At 42.7% G+C, this 13,330-nt stretch overlaps 1 protein-coding gene across 6 annotated transcripts in view; it reads right to left on the bottom strand.

Moving 5' to 3' along the window:
• The window catches only part of RBM47 (RNA binding motif protein 47), an 80,398-nt gene that overhangs the window by 20,654 nt on the left and 46,414 nt on the right, over positions 1-13,330 (bottom strand). Inside the window, exon 1 of one of the 6 annotated variants that reach the window (XM_061471438.1) lies at positions 10,217-10,389. The exons of 4 other annotated variants lie outside the window; for them this stretch is intronic. The gene's annotated coding sequence lies outside the window, so the exon portion shown is untranslated. Of the gene's footprint in view, positions 1-936; positions 1,088-10,216; positions 10,390-13,330 lie in introns of those variants that run through there. One more of the 6 variants, XM_061471429.1, reaches the window with a different exon arrangement.

Raw genomic sequence — 13,330 nt, forward strand, 5'->3', positions numbered from 1 at the left:
CAACTGCTGTGTATGCTCCACATGAGAATGGACAATTTCATCTTTGATTTTAATCACAGAATCACACGGAATCACAGAATTGTTAGGGTTGAAAGGAACCTCAGGAGCTCATCTTGTCCAACAATTGAACCTTACTCACAACAACTACCTTTCTTTTCTTTAAAAAAAAAGGTTTTAGATTCAACTGATTTTGTCCAGGTTGAAGTTCAAACTTCACTATTATTATCAGCACTGACTCCAACGAAGCAATAAATGAACAAGTAAATAAGGGTGAGCAGATTAATGTCATGTGTCCTGTGTCAAGCCTTAAATGTTTCACATGCTGCTTAAGTAGAATATGAACAGAATAATATCAGAACTTTATTTTCTTAAAATGCTATCAAATTTGCTATATGTAGATGAGTTATATAGATTCATTTGTATTAATAACACTTGAATATATACTCTGCCTGCTCAACCTTTCTAGCCACCTTCAGTCTGTACCTAAAGCTGATAACCCACTTGTAAAGCATGATTTTATGTTAATTTCTTGAAAAAGCAGAACAAAATATGAGGAAGCACAAACAGATGATGGCAGAGACAGACCGATTGAAAACATGTCAGACGATTGCAAATGGCTACCTTTCATTTCATTAATTTAACACAGTAGAAAAAATATCTCAGAGACATCAGTTTGTTTTCCTCTGTCTAAAATATCAGCCGTTTAGTTTTCACTGTTCTAAAATTCACTTTGCAAAGTCTTTTAGATATTCACATATTGAGCTCATAGTTCAAGCTTAAAAGGAATTGTTTCCTTCTCAAACAACTCTTTAGGACCCTCTAAAGAATGGCAAAACCTGAACTCGAAACCTAGACAATGACATTCTTTTGGTCTCAAATCCCTGATAAATGAAAATCAGATAAAAAGCCCTAAAGAACAAACAAGATTTCCCTTACCTCTCCGGTCCCACGATCGAAGTGCGACAGATTAAGAGGACTCACGCAACCTGAGCAACCTTTCTTCCTAATGGCAAGAGCCGTGTAACCTGGTTATACAGTTTATGCATCTCTTTATTGGCCAGCGAGCGTTAGCCATTTAAATTCCTTGGGAGTCATTTGTTAAGGGCTCTTAGGCTGAGGCTAAGTGGGTGGGACAGGAGGGAGAGGGGATGTTAGCACTGCCAGATGCAGAGAGCTCTCCAGAGCGGTTTGAAGATTAATAGAAAACCATCTGCAAGGAAGGGATCTTTGGAGGAGGGCTGGGTGCAGCCTTCAGGGAAGCATAGGAAAGAGAAACCATGACATTTTTGCAGGAGGAGGAATCTGAAGAAGACGATTTCATTCAAAATTCAAAACTTGGAAAAAAGGGAGTGAAACATGTACAAACAACTCCTTCCTAGCACAAGGCGTTGTGCAAATAGCTTGAGTTACTCACAACAGATAAGATAAGGGCATATTTTGCTTGAAAGCATGAGGTTTTTTCAGGGATTTTTTTTCCTTTATATGCACCTGGATAAATTATTTCAGGTTGTGCTGAAACAATTTACTTTTGGTTGTAAGAAAAAAAACGGTCTGCAGCTTTTGCAGTTAGAGGTAGGTTTACGGATCTCATCATCGACGTGATGGTAGGAATAACTCAGCCTGTGCCATGTACCCGGCGTGCACGATTCCAGCAGCAAACACGGAAACTCAAACGTGTTTGCTTGAAAGGAAAAAAAGAGCCTGGTGCAGAAGTAAAAGCACAGGGGTGGTAAAACATGATTCATGACAGCAGAAATGGTCTGTACATAACAACGGAGCATGAGGCCCTGGGAGCACTTAGGCAAAGCAAACAACACACCTTCTCGAGCAGCCAAGAGGAGGAACTGCACTGAAACACTCTTTGGATGATGGATTTGCCTGACTGGAGAGCAATGTGCATGACCAGCCGGCAGGAGAAGAGGGAGCAGGGCATACCTTGAGAGACGGCTCACTTCTGGGAAAGGAGAAGGTGAAAAGCAAACATCATATTGCAGAAGCAAAACAACTACAGCTTTTAGTCCCTTCCTAGTTGTTTTGGGGTTTGTGCTTGGTTTTGTTTTTCTGTTTGTTTGTTTCTTTTTTCACTGGCAATAAACCTTCCTATCTTCTTTCTCATTTTTCCAAAAAGTAAATTTTGGCCCAAATCTCTGGCACAGAGGCAGCAACCTCAGGGCATCCCTGTGTGAAAGGAGAAGTGTCTTAACCTTTCAGTGGCAAACCATGCATAGGGGTGGATTCTGCAGAGGAAACAATGTCAGCTTGTTTCAAACAACCCTACATAATAGTTTGTTCTTACCCACTGTGTGCTTTAATCTGGGCAGATATCCCTGTACTGCAGTGTCAGAGGCTGGACAATAGAGAAGAGGGGTAAGAGAGTCAATGTGTGTAGAGATAAGAGCTCTAAAACAAGAAGATTCCAAGTGAGAGACATAAATGTGGAAGATGGTAAAGACTGGCAAAATAAGCATCTTTATGGTGGTTTCTGAGAGTGAACAGGAAGGATACCTGTTCTACTTATACTGCAAACCCAAAGGGTGACTGCAACTGGTCTGTTCTGGCTTTTTATACTTGTTTATCCACAGTACTGTGGCCACAATGTGTTAGGCACTGTACAAACACACCTGCAGCCCAGATCCTGGTCCCAGAATGCCTGTAGCCCAAGTCTACTGTGCAAGCCTTTCGTCTTCAGAACTCTGCAAATGTTAACTCACTAGCTACAAGAGCTGCAGTTGTCTTGTTATCTGCAGAGAAGAAGGTAACTGCTGTGCAGGGAGAGAAACTGTAGCATGGAAATGTAGTGATTTGCCCAAGACTATGGAAGGAATCAGTCTCAAATCTGTGGATAAAATCTCTAAGAGGTTCTGCCAAAATCAGACCTATTCCTCAATCCCACTGATCTATACATAGGGAAGTGAGTATAAAATATTTCGCTAGTATAAGCTGACCAAATTCCCATCCACCAGCTTAACTGATTTTTTAGTCAGTATCCTTCTCTTTATTTTTTCCTGTTGGAAAACAAATTAAACTTTTAACCATAAGCATTGTAAAGTGAATCCTATGAGCTACAATTGTGCATGTGCTTGAATACACAGGGAAGACTATTCTGGTGTAAGTGGAATGAAAAAGTGCCAATGCTAGTGAGCACACAGGCTCATTTTTAGAAGGCTCTCCAGTACAGCATGTTAATTAGGATCACGTAGAGAGGCTGCTCAAACCCTTGACCTTCATTTAATACTTTCACTTTCAGTTCCAGCTTGTTATTAGTTTCCAAGTTACATCCCCATTACAGTGTAAAGCAATGAACATCAGCAGTTGAAGCTGCTGCAGGGTATTCCGAGGTGTTAGTATGGCCAACATGAGAATCTGAAAAAATACTATTTTTCCTGAAGGCTGTGGGTTTATAGGGAACTTCAGAAAACTGGGCAGAATTCTGCGAGTGTGTCCCCCAGCTTTCCCTGGCGTTGGACACCTACTTCCCTTAGACTGCAAACACACCATGTTCGTGACAATTACATGACTTTTTATATGTCTCTTTATGATGACTGGCATCTTTAGAGGAGTACATCTAAAGCAGAGTGGAAAAGTGTTAAGGGCAGAGCCATCTAAGCAGCAAGGAGGATGGATTCTGTACACATGTGTGTTCCTCTCCTAATACAGCATCCACTGCTCTGGTGCAGAGGGTATAAAGACGTCTTCTCCTAACGTACAGTTTGACTACAATAATAATGAAGTGTCACCTTCTGTTACAATAATACCATAAATATTTAGTTGGCTCCTATTTTTGATGATGGACAGCTAAGCAGAGGCCAAATCCTAAGAGCAGTGAAAGGGAACAATGCAGAGAAGAGTCCATTCAGACCAGTCCATGCCCGTGTTTCCCATAGACCTTCCATTTCCTTTTATTTTTCCTGTAGTGGGATTACATCTGAAAGGTTTTTCCTAAATAATCATTCTACTGAATACAGTGATAGAAAAGTCTGGAAATTTGAGGGGAAATATTGAGAAATACTAAAATGCCTGTTCAGTGGGGACCTTCCCCCTGACTCAGAAAGGAGACGGTGAGTTTCCCCTTGGCTGTTTGTTCTAGAAGAAGACACACAATCTGACCTCTGCTGATCGGGTGCACTGGGCTTCTTGATGCAGTCACATGCAATAACAAAGCATTGGATCTACTTTCTGAGATTTTTAGAAAGATCAGCCCCAAATGCTCTGGGAGATCTAAAGGCTGACCACGGGTTCAGCATTTTACTGGGGTAGTGTCATTATCTGGATAAGAGTGAGGATTTTTCATGGTAAGAAACAAGCTTTCAGGATATATTTCAGGGTGGCAGCTTAGCATCGTATCAGGCACATGAGCAAGAAAAAGGAGAAGGGAAAGTAAGAAGTGAGTGGTGGGTTGGCTTTTATAGTTATTTTTGGTCTGCAAAAGCTACTGAGAGACTGTAGTAGAATAAGAAGGGAATGTGCAAAGTAAAATTTTTTGTTGAAAGGACGCATGAATTTAAGAGTGACCTGCAAGGTCTCCAATCTCAGTCTCAGAAAGTCTTCATGGTTTATCAGTATATTCACACAGAAGCCTGTCCTCAGCCAAAATGCAGTCACAAAAAATAGGATCTCATATTGTAACAGGGAGCCCTTTCTTTCTTTTATTTCTTTCCCTTCTCTTTTTAACAAAACCACTTCGTGTTTGGTGGAACAGGTTCCCACATGTTTGTAGAACAATTTTATTGCCTATTTGAATGTTTTAAGGGACAACACCACTTTATTTAAATGAATAACATGTTATTTTATACCTGTTATTACACAATGTGAGTTAATACAGCACAGTTTGTCATTTCCTGACTTAAGATACTGCAGACCAAAACGTGGGGGCATCCTTCAGAGAACCCACAGTCTGTAACAGGTACCATAACACTTCTGGATTTTTTCAGTGGATAGCATACAACAAACACATATAATTGTATGTCTCAAAATAGATGCACTGTATCATCTCAAGAGATTTTCAGAAGTATTCAGGTAGACACTTTGAGACAACAGCTTTCAAGTACTCTCACACCAAAGCCCTTTCAATGCATAACCTACGTCAGTGCTCTGACCTTTCTTTATCTTGCCACATCAGAGAGGATTCCCAGCAAACACCCTTGCAAAGGTGGATTCCCCTTCTGCTTTGCCAACCCCAGGCACATCCTCCATCCCAGCATAGAGAGAACAAAGTCACAGCCCAGAAGGTGTAATGCCACTAGGGGGAAATTTGGCCAAGGACACCTTGGGCTTTCCCCTGTTTTTTAAACTTAGGCTTCTCTGGTTCATGGGCAGTGAGAGTTGCCCTGATAACCTGAACAGTCACTAGACAAAGATTTTGTTTTATTTTCATCAAACACTTGAATTATCATTCTTCAATAAAAATCAGCACAGAGGATCACCCTGGTGAGTAGGCTCAGTTTTCCCATGTGCTGTTCTGTGCTTTCATTTAAACCTGAAAGCAGGTTTTAGGTTCCAAAATGTAAGAAGACAGATACTGAATAACCCCATGGAGTGCAATAGATTTTAATTAGCACATAAAAAAAGAAGGAAAACAGCAAAGCCCAAAGATTTTTTTATATAGCCACAGCCATTACATTTCTGTGGCATGTTTGCTTTCAGTTGAAATAAATACAGGGTGGGTTCTGGACAGACATATCCACAAGGGAGGTTAATATGATGATTGTTCCTCAGCCCCTGGGCAAATAAAACACTCTAAGGGGAAGAGGTTTGGCCCTCACTATCCTGATGTGAATGTTCAAGACCAGTGTTTCACATTACAGTCTCATAGACACATAAAACCGGTGCTGCCAGCATCAGGTCCTGCTCTATCCTTCCCACAGTCATCACTTGTGCTGCCACGAGAATTTGTGCAGCTGCACCATGCACAGACGCCACCTGAATACCTGCATGGGCAGAAGGGAAGGAGAAGATGGGACCGGTCCTTCTGCCAGCGTTGCTCCCTTAAAGCATTTGTCAAATCAGCAGCATTGAGCTAATACATGGGAAAGCAAGGAAAGATTTCCTTTGAAGCTTGCTAAATCTAGTGCCACAACACAACTCCTGCTCTAGACAAGCTGATGAGATTTCACAATGGTAGGTAAGAGCCTTTCTGTAACACCAAGGAGCTTACTGAAGCATCCAGAGAGATCAGAGGGTGCAATACCAAATTATTACTCTATAAGTTTATATAAGTTTTGCAGCCAGTGAATTTTACTGCTGCACGTACAAGAGGCTGAAGGTACTGGAAGAATCAAGGAGGGAGGTACAGCCTGTAGTGTGCCACTGAAAGGCACCTGGTGGCCACCTCCTGTGGCTAGCAGGGATATCCAGCCAGCACAGGCCAAGCATGTGCCAACCAATTTTGGTAATTAAAAGGTTCCCAGCAAATAACATTCTCATTTGTTCCCTCTAGGGCCTTTTTGAGAAGGAGGGCATCACAGGGTTTCATGACACATGTTCACAAGTCGGAAGATAAAAACCTTCATACTTATATTTACAGGAGGCTTCCAGAACCAAGGTATGAAAGTGAGCATGGTTAGCACACATAATCCTCATTTCCTCTCTCTTCCAGAAATTGCTCTGCCCTTTTACAGGTCGCAGTAGAATATGAGAATATTAAGTAAACAGCTTTTCCTCCAGCCAACAGGCGTCATCTCTGCTTAGGTCATAAGCTTTTCTATTTTAGTCTTTAATATCCTACTGAAAATAATACAGTAAGCATCACTTGGAAATTGTTTGCAAAAAGAAGTTATAGATTAAGGGAACTGACTGTTTCCTTCAGGAAGACAAATTTATTCTTCTGTCTTCCAGTAACATGAAGGAAAAATTTAGACTAGAGGAGTCTGAATGAGCTGCAGAGGACTTTACTGTATCCATTAACTCAGGTGTCTCTTACATTTTATTACATGTTCACAGCTTCCAGGTCTCAGAACCCTGATTTATTGTCAGGATTAGACAAAGCAGTTTTTGATGGTCTCGGCAGAGTCTGAACTGCCGTGCACAGAGAAGGCATCATTACCAAAGAAGTCTGTTTAAACAGACCAGGCTTTATGCCATCCTGTGCTGCCAGAGTACCTGGGACAGGACTTCACATGGTAAAAAGCTGCTGCGACTGAGTCACCTGTTGGTAGTGTGTGCTGCCATGGATCAGGAGCAGGGTCACACCTCTTGGCCCATTCCCTGCCTTGCATGGTGTACTTTGTTCTCATGCCCAGCGTGGATTTGCCCATGCCGTCACATACTCTTGCCCTACCTAACCTCAACCAGCGCTCCATTCCCCCTCCGTTCACAGCGTTTGCATCCTGTCTTGCTCCTTTCCACTGCTGGTCTCTCTACTAGCAGGAGGGCTTTGGGTTGCAAACCTGCCTTCAGCTGGGCTTTCTTCTCAGCAGCCAGAACAGCACCACCAATTATCTACAGCACAGGAAAGCCCTAGAGCTATGTCTGTACTGAGCCACTTGCACGGTGCAGAAACACAAGTGTAACACAAGTGGTTCTTAGTATGAATTTTGCAACCCTGTGTTAAAACCACCCACTGTAACCAAACACAAATAGTAAAAAAGCACTTTCACCTCCACGACTGCACCTGGACCAGAGCCCACCGCTGGTGTGGGGCTCTTGGGCATCATCTCCCTTACTGCCAGAGCCGCCACAGGTCACCCCAAGGGCTAGAGCCAGCCTAAGGAAAGTGCTCAAGGGCTGTGTTAATGGGCAGCTCTCTCAGCAATCACAGGAAGGTGCTTTTTTTACAGGACTACATATCTGCTATAAGACACTTCTCTCTTAAAGAAAGACCTCAAAGTGCTGTTGACATAACTTACCTCTACAGATATTTCACAAGATAAACCAGACAAAGTGTCTGTGATATCAATAACAGCTGAAATATTTAGGAATGAGGAGAATGGTCTGAATGGCTGTGATATTAAATCCTTTAGTTAAATTGCTCTTTCCCTTACTCAGTTAAAAAAAAAATGTTTCTACAGTGACCTAGGATCTGCTGCTCTTGAGCCACTAAAAACACATGAGTGATGATTTGTCTCATTCAGAATGAACCTAAGCTCTACACTTCCTGCCTCTAGAAGAAGGTTCATATTTTCAGGACATTTCTAAACTGACACTAACCAAACCCTTAAATTCAAACTCAGAAGCTGCATGAAAAGGGTCTGAGACAGGCAGATCCTTTACTTTGGCTAATGGAGGAGTTGGGGACATGGAATGAGCTCTTCTGGGCAATGTCCACACTCTCAGCTCTGCCTGTTTCTCTCTCATATTTCTGCTCTTCTGCAAGGCTGGATGCATGTAGACCCTGGAACTGTCCAGGGTAGGCGCTGTAGGCAAGTCCACCTTGCTTTGAGGGGAAGGAGGAGACTTTGGAAAAAGATTGTCTGCTGTGCTGCCTCTGGGCGCAGGGAAGAGACCTCAGCACAGTTTATTTGTTAGCAGAGATGTAACTGATGTGAACTACTGTCCTCAGGTTTTGGGCATAAATAATGCTCACCATGCACCTGAGACCTCAGCTGTTTGCAAGGAGGCATCAGCAATTAAACAGGAAATTGCTGCTCGTCAGGGGGTTAACCAGGTGACAAATGACCACAACCCTGCATAGATACTCCCCTCTTTAAAAATCAAAACCAAACACAAACCCACACAGTTAAAATCTTCACAGGAGCTTTAAAAGGTCAATGACTTTGCCCTTCTCAAAAACATGCAAGGTAAACTGAAAAAAGCACATTTAATTGGTGGGAATGCATACAGGTTGCATTTAAAGGTAAGCACAATATCAAATATACAGAGAAAAACCTTCTCCAGTCTCAGTGCATCTAAAATGGTTGAAATTTGTCATTTCTAGGGTTTTGTGTCATCTTCAGAGCACCACTGGAGGTAAGTAGAAACCTATGTTTAGGAACGTTCCCCTTCCTGATACATTGCTGGAGATTATTCTGAAAGAAAAAGGAAGACATTTTTGCGCAGCTTGTCCCAGTCCTGCCCCATCTGATTCACCAGTACATGATTTAGCACAGAATCTCTGAATATGAAAACATAATATACTGCTGTCTGGTACACAGATTAATGTGGCAACAACCAGGTTGTCACCTGTCCTTAGACCTACAAATCTTGAGGTTTGAATTTTCTATCTGTAGAAGGAATTATTTGTTTATATTTAGGGGTGAGTGTGAAGAGATGGTTGAAATTTTATTGTGTATGAGTTTACCTGAATGAAGCCAACTCACTCTTGATGCCACATCATCGTGTTTGGCATCAGCAATGTTACATCAGGGGTTTAATTTGACTTTCTATATGTTTCATGGCATGAAACTGGTGGTACATATGAGACAGTGTGTCCCAGAATAGACAAATAAAGTCATCAGGTGGTGATGTTCCCTTGGTTTTGATCCTTGGCTTTTTAAAATGAAGCGAAATCTTTCTCTGAAGATAAGACACAAGACTGATGAAGAGTAGCAAGGTTATACTGAGGCTTTGGACTACTTTTCTTTAGTAACTTCAATTCTCTTGGGAACAATTATTGTTAAAAATGAAACCAAAGCGGATTAAAATTGCCTTGCATGTAATTTCCTAAGTATACTGATGATGCTAAGAGAAAAATAAAGTAGTTCCTTTTGCAGTCACTAAGCTATGTCATTTCAGAGAGGAAAAAACATAGTATTTTGAGTTTGTGCATTCACTCCCCGAAAGACCATTTTATACATGTAAAAGGTTGCTTTTGGTTTGTTATTGATCATCTTAGAAGATTAAACACAATGTTAAAAGAGCAATTGTGAAGTACAGCATGCCATTTTTTGGGCATACTCTGTACACCTCTGCAGTGCAGGAGGGCTCTTGCAACCTGGAAGAACCAGAGGCTCCACTCCAGTGACTGCCCATTTCTAACAGAGATATTCACTTATACTCAGATCACAGCCCTCTTCACAAAAGAAACAAACTTCCCATTTAAAGCATATGACAGTGTCTTGCATCTAGTAACTAGGAAAACAGATTTCTCTGAAACAAGGATTTTCCATAACCACCTCCTCTATGAACACTTACAATGTGTTTTAGGGTATCTACTACTGCCCAGGAAGCTGAAACAGGTGCCCCACTGACCAGGCTCCCTCCGACACAGCCTTCATCCCTTCTGAATAGTATAGGAAATACAACCATGACCGTAATGCTGCCGCAGGTGATGGTTACTAACCTACAGGTTGCTCCTCAGCTGGCCAGCAGCAGCGGGCTAAGCCATCGTGTGCCTGGTACTACTGTCGCTGTTGTGTCCCCAGCACCAGTCACTGCTTCAGGACCTCAGCCTGGCACTTCGTAGGTCACAGAGAAACAGCAGGACAGACCTTGTGGTTTCAGATGCTCTTCTACTGAAACTATCAAGGGAACCTAAATCATTACAACCCCTAATGCAATCTAATGCTGATTAAAGGGCACCTTACAAAAGGTTCCTCCCTGGGTACACTGTGATCGTGCCTTGCCAAGAGCAACCAGCTTCTCTCCTGCTGGCCAAAGGTCAGCACTTTGATGTGAACGAAGTCCAGCAGTAGCTCACAGTTAAATGGCTAAAACCACTCCAGCCTACCACTGGTGCTCCAGAACTAAATCTGCTGTGAGAAAAAAGCTCCCACTGTAAAATTTGAAAGGGGAGGGAGTGCATTTCAGCACAGAAGACAAACGGCATCTGCTGCTGTAACTTGTGCAAACAAGCAGTAAATAGACTCATTGTCTTTGCCTGAGAGTTCATTTCCCTGTTTGCACATCCTAGCACTTGTACACTCTTCCTGGTTCTGCTGAATGTGTGGTGTTCCCAGCCTGGTTTCCTAAAAATGGCCTCTCACCCCACCCCAGGCGAACAAACTGAAGCAGTGTCCTTGTTCACTCTGTTCACCACTTGTGGACCTGCTGCCCAGCTGCAGCACAGACATGGAAGGATGTCCCAGAGCTCACACAGCTTTAGGGAAGCCAGGGCTACTCAGAGAGATTGAATTTGTATGACTGAGTCAGGGCAGTTAGAGCCCAGCTTTTCCCCACCCTGAGAAGCAGTGCCAGCAGGGCTGTACAGCCTGTGGGTGAGGGCACCCGTGCCCCCAGCAGCCACCCCACCTGCAGGAAGGGGATGCATAGAGGAGGAAGGGATGAGTGCAAACTGTGGGAGGGGGGGAGGAGCTGGGGACACAGAATGGAGCTGGAATTGCCCTGCATTCCTGTGGTGATACTGTAGAAAACCAGACTTAATAAGTTCTGCTATTCATAGATCAGCTGGTTATAACGATGTTAAATCCTCCAGTCCTTGTCTGTCAAATTCACACTGAGATAAGTAGGAGCTAAGCATGCTCAAGCGCCTTTGAAGCCTGTGTAAGTGCCTAGATACTGTCCTGGGGAGGTCTGACTTTAAACACCCATGTCTTAAAACAACAACATATTAAAAAGCAGTTCTGTCTTCCAGATGCAAACTTTAATCATTATATTGCCCAACTCACAGAAACGTCATCAAAATTACGCAAAAAGTACACAGTTACTTTCTAATCCTAAGTAAAACTTGAGTTTCTGAAACTACGCTACACTTCCATTCCTTTGAACATACGGCAGTTTTTAATTAACCTAGACCCTAAACCAGTCCTCCTGTCTTCAAAACCACCACACAGTCTTCACAGAGTCACAGAATCGTTAGGGCTGGAAAGGACCTCTGGAGGTCATCTAGTCTAACCCCCTGCCAAGGCTTCCCTAAGTACACTACAGATAATAATGTAAAGCTACTGGAATGTCATAGAAGTAATGAAAACATCTGAAAGAGTAACCTACAGCAGAGTGAGAAAAATTTGATTTTTCCACTCATGAAAAGGGAGGGCATGTATGGAAAATCCTGGCTGCTGGTTTTGCTGGTTTCAGTACATTAGTAGAAGTATTGTCTCCAGAGAGAGCTGCTTTCCTTCCTTTTCTCCTTCTCTAGAAGGATGACAGTGCACAGAAGAAATGGTTTGAAGGAGAAACTGTTCTTCTCTTATCTTTTTCCATCTTTCAGTCGCTCTTTATAACAGTGTTCAGTTTTCAGGCAACAGGAGGCATATTCAGGAAGAGCTGGCCTTCTAATAAAACAAGGAAGAAACACCTAGGACAGGCATAAATAAATCTAAAGAGTTGGTGGGTGTGTAAGGGAACAATCCCACTAGTTGTCTGCCTGGTGGTTTGGAAACCCCTGACAGTTACTGCCCACTACTGTGGGTTTATTTCAGTGAAGGAAAAACCCAGTGTGTTTATTATTCCATTACAGGGCTTTGTTTCTGATGTCCTTACTCTCACAAGCAGCAAAAGCACCAAAACAATGTACTGTTTAATATCAAACAATGCTCTTCTTTCTTATCAGAACAGGGAAGCCAACACTTGTTCAACTGCGCAGCCAGAATGAGTATAACTATACATTTAGACTGAGCTTACCAAAGAAAATAACAGAGTGAAAGCAGGGAAAATTTATAATAGGAGCAAAAGGAGACCATCACTACCAGTCAGGAGTGTCTGCAAGTGCCTGTCAAGCTGTGAGAAGTGTTTTACAAACTCCAGTTTCAGTTCTTAGCTCAGAAAGAGGAACTGACAGCTGGAGATGTGGTTTGAGAAAATGAATACATTGCAGTTAGTGGCAGAGTGGCATGTAGGAGCCCCACCTGATGTAGCTGGAGCATAGGTTGCTGTTGGGGGTCTCACATCCCAGGTGGGTTCTCTGACCCTCTGGCTGCTTTGGAGCAGTTCTTTCTCTTGGTTTGGCCAAGAAATTACATCCTGAACAGGCGAGTTTAATTGAAACTGTGAGTTCTTCAGAACACTTTTGGTTCTAATCATGTATGGCCTCCACCAAAACTTTTTTTGTTTTATTTAAAAATAGTCTCAACAAAATATAACATAAGCACTTAACCCCTTCTTAGCTCTTGTCTCTTGAAGAGGAGCTGCAGATACTCCCTTCTCAAGGAAGATCACATTTATTTCCACAAGGGGAAGGAGAGATTCCCAGTGGAGGAAGGGCTGGACCTCTGCACCTCAATTCAGCCTTTGAGAGAGCAGAGGAGGATACACCTGTCCTCTCTATTGTCCAAGCTGGTGAAACCCTCTGCTTGCTTTGATCCTGGGAGCAGCTCAGGGCAATCTGGGATTGGAGCGTTTTGAGGGAGGTGTAAACATTAACATACATATCCCTGCTCCTGCCTCCCTCTCATGGGCATTTGCAGTGCAAGTGGTTAAAACAAACCCTATGCAAATGAAAATGGAGCCCTCCCCTGGGAAGAAACAGGCAGGAAGACAAGACAGACACCTCGTGGCA

Source organism: Pezoporus flaviventris, unplaced genomic scaffold (assembly GCF_033815535.1).
Source record: "Pezoporus flaviventris isolate CSIRO_AGI_PZ_B2104156 unplaced genomic scaffold, CSIRO_AGI_Pfla_v1 ptg000002l, whole genome shotgun sequence".
NCBI classification, from domain to species: Eukaryota; Metazoa; Chordata; class Aves; order Psittaciformes; family Psittacidae; genus Pezoporus; species Pezoporus flaviventris.